General features: G+C 41.2%; 1 protein-coding gene across 8 annotated transcripts in view; it reads left to right on the top strand.

The window, feature by feature from the left end:
* Positions 1–455: 455 nt before the first annotated feature.
* The window catches only part of IL1RAPL1 (interleukin 1 receptor accessory protein like 1), a 937,510-nt gene continuing 925,150 nt past the window's right edge, over positions 456–12,815 (top strand). The window contains exon 1 of one of the 8 annotated variants that reach the window (XM_077342993.1): positions 456–1,637. The gene's annotated coding sequence lies outside the window, so the exon portion shown is untranslated. Of the gene's footprint in view, positions 1,642–2,134; positions 2,247–2,993; positions 3,231–3,277; positions 3,487–12,815 lie in introns of those variants that run through there. The other 7 variants (XM_077342992.1, XM_077342999.1, XM_077342997.1 and 4 more) reach the window with 7 other exon arrangements.

Here is a 12,815-nt window from a genome sequence, read left to right as displayed (position 1 = left end):
AAAGGCATCACTGCCTTCTCTCTATATATCTAGATTTTGAGGGTGGGGAATGGGGGATGAGAGGGGCTGTTGAAAAATTTCCAACTGTAAAATTTAGCAGAGCAGTTGTTTAATGTTCCAAACATCTGCAAATGAGAATTTCTTTGGTGAAGTAATTAAAATCCCTAATTAGAAACACCTTGCAGCTTCTGCTAGCCTTAATTGGCAATAATGCAGCAAGGGTTTGTTACCTATTTTCAGAATTGTTAGGGGTTGGGGGTGGGAAGAGCACTAGCTTTTTTAAGAGTCAAGAAGGAAGAATTTTTAACAAATCCTGTTCCCATACAGTTCACAGAGTTTGCACAAAGAAGATCCCATAGCAACAGTCAGGCCCGCAGTCTGCTTATAGAGACCAATTAAAAAAAAATCCAGGAATAGATAATGCTTTGTCACTTTTAAAACAAGCCTTCATTTGGGAAATTGCTTAGGAGGAAGGGGCCAGCCAATCAGAGTAGATCCTCTGTGGCCAGTAGTTCTTTCTAGCACTCATTGTGACTTTGCTCTCCTTGCTCCAGTAAGAAAGGGGGGGGGGAATCATCTCCCGTGGACAGTCCTGATATCTTTCTTTGCTGTCCCTCACCCCAAAAGGCCACTCTTTTCCTCATCAATGCTTTGCAGAGAGGCAATTGAGTGAGGATTGGCTAGGACTAAAGTATCCATTGGGTGGCAGTAACAGTATCTTCTTTATGACTTGCAGCAGAGCAGAGAATGCATTCAGTCAAATGAGCCGATCTTGTAGAAACACTGGAATCGTTTATGCATTGCAGTTTCTCTCCTTCTCTCTCTGCCTGCCTTTCTCCCTCCCTCTTTCTTCGGATATTTGGGGTGGATTGCTTTTATTCATCACTGGACCAGCTATTTTGGTTTTGTTCCCTTGTCATTTACACAGAAGACTAACATCCGTCAGGGCAAACGGACAACTGTGGGATTTTCCTCCCCCTCCTATTTGGTTTAATCCCCCCCCCCCACACTTCTTCATCGATTGGGAGTTTTAGGACCCGGGAGACATCCTCTCAAACAGCAGGGGCTGTGTGCTTTCCACATAGCAGTACAGTACAAGGAAAACCCCGTCGGATCCGTTGTTGTAGGATACTTGTGAAATATACATAGGATTCTTGCTTTCTTATGGCTGCATGGTGGGTTTGGGATTTTTACTTGTACATCGAGAGATTTTGAAAAGGCTCTGTGCTCACTCCTTTCTTGTCCTAGAGCTTACAGACTTCTGAGGTTATCAATCTTTTTTTCCTCTCTTGCTTCCCCTCTTTCCAGCAAGCTTCCTTCCCTTCTTAATTTTAATTTCTGCTTCCCACTTGGATTGTACCATCCGTGAGCAACCTGGCCACTTCGAGAACTAACAGGAGGCAAACCTCGCGAAGGATCTTTAGCTCTATATGGAATTATCTGCTTGGATGGTGAACTTGGCACTTGTGAATGGGCATCTCCTTCGCCTTATTAATTGCTAGCAAAAAAGAGAGAGAAAAATCCCGGAGTTTTTAAAAAAACAAAAAACAAAACGTGGATTCCCTGACTACGCATTGTGATGACCAGCAATTACCTTACTGACTGATACCGGGAGGCGAATATTTTGCAAGACTGTGGTGGGTAAGGTCATTTTTTTTTTACATATATAAGAAGCCCATCCGAGGCACAGCTGAACTGGGTTGCTTGTAATTGAAATGACTACTTTCATAATTGCTGCATTACACGGGTGGTGTGTGTGTGTGTGTGGGGGGGGCGCATCTAGCTATTATTGGCAGTTCACTGGAACAACTGCAGTAGGTATTTTTGGGAGAGTGCATTTTGTGATAAATCAAAGCTTGAGTGAGGGGCTTTGCCTTCTGTGCCTCTGCTTATTTGATGGTGGTCACCTGGCTGAATTCAGTCTGGGCAAACTCACTCCCCCTTCCCTGCATCGAATGTATTTTTGGTCAGAAAGGATCTACAGCAGTCAGGGGAGCACTCAGCAACAGAACCTATATTTAATATGAAATGGGCTCCCATCTCTCTGTTCAGAGATGCCCCCCCCCTCCAATCTTGTGCAGTATTATGTTGCAGCTGCATTAGAGACAGAGAGAAGCCTAATTTCTGGTTAAGTTGCTGAACTTTAAGGGACAAATCCAGTTTAATTGGCTTTAGTTCAGTACAGATAAGGCTACTGAGGGTATATGATGGCTTGAACCTTGCTTGGATTGTTAGAAGAAAGCCAGGTAAGGGGGCAGGTGTTAAAGAATGCATCAAATGTTTTAGATTGCCCTTGGTCACTTTGTATTCCACCTGTCTTGGAACATAGATTCCTTTCTTTTGTATCCAGTAACTTGTCTCTTGAAGCCTGGAGACCGAGCCACGTGCAAAGAAGCTGGAAATCTATAAGCAGAGTTCAGGTCTTGCTATCTTTCCCTGCAGTTCACTGGGGCAAATGGTGTGCAGGGTACTTACCAGTGGCATGGAACAGAAAGAAAAGAGAATTCCCTGGGTGCAAAAGCATCTCCCATTGTCAAACCTTTCCCTGCAAAATGCATTTTGATAAGAGGGAAGGGGAGGGGAGTGACTGAGGAACCAATAGTGATGACGTGGTGCGATGCAATGCACTGCAATGCTAAAGTTGTATAGTGTGTGCTAGAATATAGATTCCCATGTACAGCTGGTGGTTCATGCATAATGGATGGCAGAAGAGATACTGCTCTATATTGGAGAAGACATAGTTACGCCTGATCACTGATGATGTAACTTGATTGCTTCTAATAACACAATCATGCAGTGTATATATCACTTGAGTTAACTTTGGAAGGCTCCTGGTAACTGGAAAGTGATTGCTAAGGAATTTTTTTCCTACAGGAAAAGGTTGGGTACCCCCTGATTCCTTCCTAAGCCCAACAGTTCTCTCAGGGACATAGCATCATAGTTATAGCTAGCCACACCTGTTTAAAAGGGTACTTTAAGAAAAGCTTTAAAAGAATCCCACCACTGCTTGTACAGGTGACCTGATTGGGTCGACTCCTGTCCAGATAGGTGACCCAGAAATAATCTGTGTGTGAAAAAGTCAAGGATGGTTGAGTGGAAGTGCAGCCGCACCCAAAGGAAAGCACCTGTAAAGGACTGACGCAAATCAATAGGAGTCATCATTTGCTTTAAGATTCACCTGATACGAACCTCCCTCTAATTGTTGCAGTTCTTAGGTCACACCTGATCAGGTAAAGGGGAATGGGCTTTGGGTCTGAAACTTTTGTATATAGCAGAGAATAAAAGGAAAGTGACTTTAATTGAGCACCCCAGTATACCTATTAAACTGTGAAACATAAGACAAGATAATGTGTTGGGTTGAATCTTCCTAAAATGAAGTATATTAGCATAGTAAATGTGGATCTGGAAAGATGTAATATAGATTTGGGGGGTACAAAAGATCAAGGAGGATGATAATTAAATGCACTTAAATGGAGACAGCAGAAGGTAATGTGTAATTTTTTTTATTTATCCTTTATGATGCTGTCTTTATACAAGGAAAAGTTACCAGTATATGGGTTATCTTTTGAATAGTCTCAGGGCTGTGTACAGAACTTCTCCCCATGAGAAAATCTTGTTAGAGAAGTGTGGAAAAAACTGTTCCCGTGTTGGGAAGCCTTATCACACCTTCAGTGTACTCTTGGCCACTTCCTTGTAGGCTCAATGAAGCAAGGAATAAAGATCTGCTATAGAATGTATTAGTTAGGAAGAACTGAGAAAACAGAAGTTACCCAGTGCTTGAGAAGCCACATTTGCTGGGTGGGGGGTAGGGGGTACTAGCTATTTTTCAGTAACTTCCCAAAGATGCACAGAGTTTGGTTTGGAATCGTAGTCCCTTATGCAATCCTCTTCAGACATGTCTATTTTAAATTTGGCTCTCTAGTTAGTGCTTGCTCTCTCTCTCTCTTTGGAGGACAAACTGAGACAGACAGTAATAAATTGTACTAATGCAGGTTAGAGCTTAGCATTCATGGAATATATTAAGTAAATTGGAAAATATGGACATGAAATTAACTCCTTTCATCCTTCAGGGGTCAGAATAACACTATAGGAACTCCCGTGCACTATTATTTCTTTTGTAATTTACAGAAATTTCCTTCCACCTTCTTATTCACTGTATTCACTCATTCCTTAATTACTTGTAGGATTTCCTATATTGGTTACATTGTCAGAATAGCAATTCCTTAGATAATCTGTTATACACAAATATTTTGTGACAGTAATAGTTTGGGAAGACAGCAAGGAAAAATGGAAGATGTGTGGAGGCCTATATAATTTAAGAACCTACAGTAACGTGCGCAAGATTGTTAAGTCTGTTGAGACTTGTAGCTTGTGCAGAGCTGCTTTCTGACAAACCCATTAATGCCCTTGTATTGGACTATAGTCAATTTTTAGCTTTTTTGTTTATTGCAATCACTAATCTGCATTTGGCTTTGCACAGTATCAAGATACCTATCTACTGTATCATGTATGTTGTATTTCCTTCTCATATGCAGTAGGCTATTTGGTGAAAAGCCCTTCTGTAAACTAGTTTACAAAAGGAAATCTTGAATTTTGTGTGCCTAGGGTACAATTCAAGGTCCAATAACATCAATAGTAATTTTTTCATCAATGTCAGCCTAAAACGAATTAGGCCTTCAGGTTTCAGGAGCAATAGATTTAAAAAACAAAAGCCTGAATTGGTTTAAAGAACTAGGCATAAAAAGCTTTCTTTTGAGAAGGAAGTTTGAGAGATTTTGTTTCCCTGTAGTACAGCAGGCTTGATCTATGGGTGATGGTAAATCACATTCAAATAATTTATAGAAAATTCCTCAGGCAAATTTCTTATTAAAGTTGCATGGAATAATCCCTGGGTTGATATTTCTGTAATATACATACTAGAACATTGCTGGTAGGAGTAAGATGACATTACTTTTGTTTTGTCACTAAGACAACACCTAGCTAATTGCTGCAAGTATTTATATAGTCTCAGCTGCTTTGCAGAGAAGTATTTGCATCTACTTAAATGTTTTATAACTACTACAATTTTTAATTCTTGGCTAACCTCCCATTTTTACAAAGCAGATTCCTTTAAAATTTATGGCAGTTGAAATAACTAAGCTCCGATTAATATGATTAAAAACTAGCAAGTTATCTAGTGGTGCTCAAGTTTTAAAGTGTATTTATAATTGTTCCATTCACACAGCCATAGATAAGGATGTGTCAGCATTTTCATTATAAGACACTATCGTGTTGCCGTCTATCATGTTAGAGGGCAAGGAAAGAAGTATTTGCATTAAATAACCAAACTGCATCCATGGAAACCCCCAAATAGCATCCAAGAGGAACAATTATAGCTCGCTAGTTCAACTACTTCTGTGTATTTTTAAATGCTTACAGCCACTATGTTGCAGAAAAGAAAGAGGAGTCACTGTAGTTTACCAATTCAATTATGAGTGTATTATACTTTGCTGTGTAAGCAAATATAGATTAGGGATAGGCCACGAGAGGGATGAAGAGATAATTAATGCATTTATTGATTATAAGGGGTTTAGAGAATAGGAGATAAATATTGCATCCACATAGAACATTCTAGTAATGGTAGCAAAGAAGTGAACAGCCTTTACAACTGCTCCGTCAGTATAATGCAGCTATCTCAATTTCATGAAATGTCATTCTAGATACCTGTGTTTTTGTTCTAATTTTGTCTCAGCGGCCTGTTGGATGATATAGATCTGGTCTGTACTGGACACATGTATAAATACTATTTAGCAGACTAGTACTTTGCTAGGGTTTACCATTCTGGGGAGGTGCATAAGCATTAAGTGTACATACTCCTATTCAGTGATCTCTTGCAGGTGTGAAATGTCCAGCAGATAAGCAGAATTTTTCATGTATAATCATGGCCATTCCTGATTTTTGATGTAATTCCTTTAACTGCACAGATTAGCACATTCAATGAAATGAAAAAGGGACCTTACTTGCATATAGATTTTTGGGTATGGGCTACATTTCATTTTGTGTTTTTATGGTTTCCATCACTGGGAATGTTATACAGCTATGGTTATGAAGGTTATTTTGTGAAAAGCACTCTTCTTCTGAGTTAGGCAAAGTTTCTGATATATTTTTCATAAGCCCCAGGACCTTCAAAAATTTAATAGTAAAGCAATTTAGTACATTCTTAGCAGCGAATATTTGACTTGCAGGAGGGCAACTTAGACATGCACACATTTCCATTGGCTTAAACACGTCCACAGCTTTATTATTACTCCATGGGAGTGTTGGCACAGCATGGGGGAGGGAGCCTGACTTGCAGTCCAATGACCACAAGAACCTGGACCCCAACGATGCCACCCAGTTCCCCTGCTGGGAACACGGGCCCTCTTGCTGCTGGGATCCCACCCAAGGAAAGTGTCCAGTGGTGCCCTGGGGCCCACCCAGTTCCCCCAAGTCTGCTTGCTACTGGATTCTCACAGTAGGGAAGTGTCCACCTTCCTTCCTAAGCCCAAGAGTGCCAAGAGTAATTGCACACTTCCCTTGGCCCCACCCCAGGCCACCTGGCACCGTAAACCCTGGGGTGCCAAGGAGAGGCACCCACTTCCCTTGGTCCCATGAGGCACTGTGAGCCCCATGCCTCCCCTGCTGGGCCGGCCTTATTCACAGACCTGCTACCTCATAAGGAGGCCCCAAATCTGGGGAGTCCAATGAGACCGGTCTGGCACGGGAGGCTAGGCCCCTGGCAGAAGGCACTTATTTAAGGTGCCTAGAGCCCATACCTCCTTACTATGCTACAGGCATGATGCACATCGCTGTGCCCATCTTGCATGCCACTTGGGCTCCTCCCCCAGCATGCCTTCTTGCTGCCCGCTCCTCCATGGCATCAATGGCAGCCGCAAGTAATTCTTTACCTCTATTTCTTCAGGTAATTCTTCTGCAGGTAATTCTTCACCACTATCTGCTAGAAGGTCAATTGTATCAGCAGAATGAAGTTTCAGTCCAAGACCAACAAAGTTTAATTCTAGGCATCAGTTGTCATGTGTATGCACTCTTCATCAGGAGTTGTTTTTTGAAATTTGCGATTTAGACTCTTTTACATAGGAAGATTGCACAATTTTGCTTGTGCTGACCTGATCTTATTAAAGTATCTCATTTTTGGACTTTTTAAATCCTGTGCATGCTGTCATGAATTTGAATAGGCAGGTATGGGGAACCTATTCAGGTAGGAGATGCTGGCATATCCTCATGTGGAATGTATGTCTGCTTGTATCTTTCTCTGGAATCATCATGTGGATGTGCACTCAATGAGTACTGTGAAACATCATGAGAGATAAGTTAATGGAAAACCTCTTGGCTTTTACATAAGAGCTATGAAAACAATTTCTATTCAAATTGAGAAAGCCTAAATGGTTTACATCAATAATTGGTTTCTATAATATGCAAGTGTGTATAGTCCAGTCTAATGAGCCTCTTGTGGCGCAGAGTGGTAAGGCAGCCATCTGACAGCTTTGCCCATGAGTTCTATCCCAGAAGCCGGCTCAAGGTTGACTCAGCCTTCCATCCTTCCAAGGTCGGTAAAATGAGTACCCAGCTTGCTGAGGGGTAAACGGTAATGACTGGGGAAGGCACTGGCAAACCACCCCATATTGAGTCTACCATGAAAACATTAGAGGGCATCACCCCAAGGTTCAGACATGACTCGGTGCTTGCACAGGGGATACCTTTACCTTTATAGTCCAGTCTAATTTGTCATTTAGATATTGGTCTTTTCAGCATACAGACTACATAAATGGCTAGGACTGATTTATCCACTCTGACAGTATTGGTCATGGTGGGTTTTTAAAGCACAAGTCTCAGCAAGATGGACGAAGGTTTGAAGATGATATTAATAAACTTTCATGTTCTAGATGGAGAGAATGCCAGTAGATAATTCTGTGGATGTGAACTTCATTCTAGTTGAGTTCTCTTGCAAATTAACATGAGTATAGACTGGGATGGTGGTTATTGACTAAGTAAACAAGAAGAGCTTTTAAAATATATACCCCACTTTTCACTACCCAATGGAATCCCAAAGCGGCTTACAAACACCTTGTCCTTCTTTTCCCCATATCCTGGGAGCGCAGACTATGAAAGATGAACACAAAAATACTTGGTTCAGGTAAGTTGTCATGTTGGTCTGAAGCAACAGAACAAAGTTTGCATTCAGTGGCACCTTTAAGACCAACAGAGTTTAATTCTAGGTACAAACTTTTGTTTGCATGCACACTTTTGGTACATTGAAGTATGACTTCTTCAACTATTATATATAGGGAGATAGAGGGTGGGTGAAATGTTTAAGGAAGTCTTGTTTCAGGGTATCAGGAGAAGCATGCATGTACATGAAAGCTTAAATATAGAATTAAACTCTGTTGGTCTTAAAGGTGCCACCGAACTCATTGTTCAGAAAAATACCTAGGCCCCAGACCAATTATCTGTGGTTATTCTGATGTGCACAATAATGAAAACACTCAATGGTATGCATGACATTACTTGGGCATATTTTACAGTTGCCAATGAACATTGTAAACTAATCAGGTTACATACCTGTATTTTCTGTATTGAAAGTGCCATACATAGGTCATTTCCACATAGCAGCCAAAATAGTGTCACGTATTCTGATTCCAATTGTGCAATAGTATATGCAACTTTTACAGTCCTCTGATTGGCCTTTGAATCACTCTAGGTGACCAATCACATCCTGGCAAATCCAGTTTGTGTTTAGGACCAGATTTTTTTTTAAATTATAAATTATTTGTTGCTATGTGTATACACAGCATCATATATGCCTGGCATCTTTTAACGCACTCCAAAAAATAATGCATCTTCAAGTTTTGGCGAGAAGTCACATTTTTATCTTTTCAACTTTTGGGAGGCTAGTACATTTGAGAAGCCTCACTTCTGCAACAGTCATGAATGTGAGATGCATGTTTGATTCTATAGACTAGCCTACATGTCTATCTGTCTACGTGTTGATCAGCACGTGGCGCCATTAAAAAAATTATTCCCGCGCCCAGCAGCACAAGTAAGGGAGGTGGGTGCAAGGTGGACTATAGTGTGTTTCAACCTACATACTTCCTTTTGGCTTGTTGAAGGGTGGTTGCTCTCCGGTCGCTTTTTAGGGTGGTGAATCCACTTTTGGCAGAAATAGCAAGTCGGCAGCTGGGCAGACTCTGAATGTGTATGACGTCATGTGGAAGGGCCAGAATATGCCACCTACATTAGGGGGCTCTCTTGCTACATTTTAAAGGTGTGGAAATGCCCATATTGTTGGTGCTATATTTTGAAACATGGTCAGACAGTTTCTGAAGTAGCTGCTTAAGAAAAAGATTAATTACCTGGATTGGGTTGGATCCAGGGGTTTCTTTCCATTAGATGATGAGTCATCCTCTATGGGTCAAGAAGGCAATCTTTGCATCCAGTTCAATGGCTATGGAATTTGAAGGTGGAACCAAGAGACTTTGATAGGTTACATTTTTATGAAGTGACCTCCTGAACTTTCTCTGGTGATGTGACACCTACTGACATTTTCCTGGTGAATTTGCTTTTTAAAATTCTCATGCTTGGTGTATCTCCCATAACATAATTTTATAATTCCAGACTCTATGGAGGATCATTTAGTCATATACTTGAAGATATTTTTGTTGTTTTCTATGTGTGATTTCCTTGTATTTTTTATTGTTTCTACGAGCTCAAAGACCCTGTTCAATTCCTTTTTTGTATTCCTTGCAATTTGGGATTTCAAACAAATTGCCATTTCAATGTTCTGCTTTGAACTTTCTCCAGTTTGAAAAGTCAAAATTGTGAATTTTGCAGAATTCCAAATAATGATGTACCACTAGTATTTTCCACTTCTTGGCTCCAGCTTCTGGTTAAACAAAAATGGCATTTCCTTTTTTCAATAATATTACCTTGTGGTAGCTGATAATAAACTCACATCCATCCAGTTATTTCACACTTATAATTCTCCATTTTTTCTTGCAGTACTTTCCCTACTTCTTATCTAGCTTAACTTTAATCTCTTTGAATTTCAAAACAGTTGGAAGTAGCAATGAACCTCTTGAATTTAAATTCAGCATGTGTATTAGCAGTGCCACCCAGTTCACATCTTTTACAGATTTGATGCATATACATCTTTCTCTTAACTAATAATACAAGTTAGAATACTGTTCTGGGGTGTGTGTGTATACATGCACACACACACATACACATACACATACACACACATACAGAGAGAGAGAGAGAGAGATTTTCATTTTAACCCCCTTTTCTCCATTGCTGTCCCAACTGGACATAAAGCGAGGTGAGAAGTTCTAAACAGCATTTTCATCTATTTATTAATCACATGGGACTTACTCTTTGTGTTTCAAACCATACCAGTTTTCCTGGTGCTGCAGTTAAAAAAAATGGTTCCAACTTTTTGTGCTGTAACAATGGGCTGATAAGCCATGTAGTGATACATTATAAAAGAGAGGAAAACAGTTGTGTTTGAAATGCTAAACTTTGGAAGTTTAGCAACAAGCAGCCAAAACTATTTGCATCTAAAATACTTAGGGATGCCAGCCACTGTGTGGGACTAGTCACCCAGAATTGCAGATCATATCCAGTTTACAGAGGTCAGTTCCCTTGAAAAAAGTGGAGGCTTTGGGGGGGGGGGGTCGACTATATGGGATTGTGCCCTAATGAGGACCCTGTTTCCCCTAGGTTCTACTCCTAGATCTCCCAGAGTTCCCCCTTCCTGTAGCTTGCAACCCCACCTCCCCATCCCTTGCCAGTAGCTGGGTTGAAGGGGGAGGGGGGGACCTGGCAACCCTAGAAATGCTTTAAAAAAACTCTGATAGCAACTGTCAGCCAAAATGGCTTACATACACACTATAAAAGGGCTGGTGTAATAGATTAGTTCCATCTTAAAGAAACCAGTGAACATTTTTACAATATGTGTGTTATAAAATAAATATAGCAAGTGTAGACAACATAAAACAGAGAATGTAAGTAGACCCTCAAGTCTGTACTTTCGGCTGGTAAATCATCTTCCTTTTTTGATTCAAAGGCAGTAAGGTTTAAGTGTGAATTTTGAAAATGTCCCCTCCCAAGAAAAAGAGGGCTGCGAAAAAAAATAAAGTGTATGATGCCAGACTAGTCTTGGAAACTTGTATGAAACATCTCTTACAACAGTGGTCCCCAGCCCGCCAGTCCGGGTCCCGGTCCGTGAAGCAGTCGATACCGGGCCGCTCCTCCCCTTCCTCCTCCCCGGCTGCTGCCTTGGGGGCTGCCCTGCCACTCTGCCGCCGGCTCACCTTTGGTGCTCTCCAGTGGCTGCCATGGCTGGGGCTCCCCCTCGGCATGACACTGCACAGCTGCTGCTGTCAGGGGCACCGGCAGGAAAGCAAGTGGAGCAGGGGCTCAGGCGGTGGTGATGTCCCTTGGCAAAAGACTACCCCCCCCCTCTGGCCTCAGTAAAATTGTCATGTGTTGACTGGTCTCTGGTGATAAAAATGTTGGGGACCACTATGATGTTTTTGTGTGATGTGTGTATGAATTGCTAGCTTTGGACTTCTGACTGGAATATAGACTATGTTCAGATATCACACAAATCTGAATTTAAAAGTTAGGTTAACTCCCAGTTTAATATGACAATTAAATAATGGATACTCTAATGAGAGTGCAATCCTAAGAACACAGATGGAAGTAAGTCCTATTGATTCAATTTCACTAGGATTTTGAGTAGATCTGTTTAGAATTGCACTTTAACCCTGGCTAGTAAGGAGGCTCGTTAACTGGGTTTGTCAAAGAGATACACATCCTGTTTTATTAAAAAGAATGGTTGGTTTTTTATCTCACCTTTCTCTACCTGTAGGAGTCTCAAAGCTGCTTACAATCCCCTTCCCTTTGTCTACTTACAACAGACACCATGTGAGGTAGGTGGGGTTGAGAAAGTTCTGAAAGAACTGTGAGTGGCCCAAGGTCACCCTATAGGCTCCATATGGAAGAGGAATGGGGAATCAAACCTGGTTCTCCAGATCAGAGTCCACCACTACACCACACTGGCTTTTATTAATCTTGGTTTGTAGAAACTTGGGGTAGCTGTTACAACCAGAAACACAAAAACTCTGGTTTAATTCTGGTGGTAGCGGTAGACCAAGATAGAATTGCAGTTGCAGAGTTGCAAAAAAATAACATTTTCTGCCCCTGTCACACTCTGTTTAATAACCTGTGGTTTAAACATGGTTAGTGTGGTATTTGATAGCCATAGACGTTAACTGATGTCATGTCACAGAATTCTCATAAACATCCACACCTTTGGAGCAGAAAAATCCTCAATAATGAAATGTTTTCAAACATTTCAGACTTGACAAGAAATAATTGCCTATTTCCTGGAATAATATTGAAAAGTCATGGGAAAGTTGGGACAAATCCTAGCAAAAGGGCAAACTGAATGCTGAGGCTGAGGAAACAGTCGCCACCAGTACCCTATAGTCTGAAAAACTGAATAGAAAAAAGGCAGAGGAACAAAATGGGAGAAAGGTACAGGGCAAAATCGGCAGGATGGAATGCAGAGTCATTGAATGAGGCTTCTAGAGGTGTACAACTGGCAGTCTTCAAACAAAGGTTGGATACACACTTTTCTTGGATGCTTTAGGAAGCTTTGGGCTGATCCTGCGTTGAGCGGGGGGTTGGACTAGATGGCCTGTATGGCCCCTTCCAACTCTATGATTCTATGATTCTAAGATAAGAGCAGTCAACAGAGAAAAATGTCATTCCCA

The sequence above is a fragment of the Paroedura picta genome, chromosome 6 (genome assembly GCF_049243985.1).
Source record: "Paroedura picta isolate Pp20150507F chromosome 6, Ppicta_v3.0, whole genome shotgun sequence".
In the NCBI taxonomy this organism is placed as follows: domain Eukaryota; kingdom Metazoa; phylum Chordata; class Lepidosauria; order Squamata; family Gekkonidae; genus Paroedura; species Paroedura picta.
The sequence above is the reverse complement of the archived record's forward strand: the minus strand, read 5'-3'. Positions and strand labels throughout refer to the sequence as shown.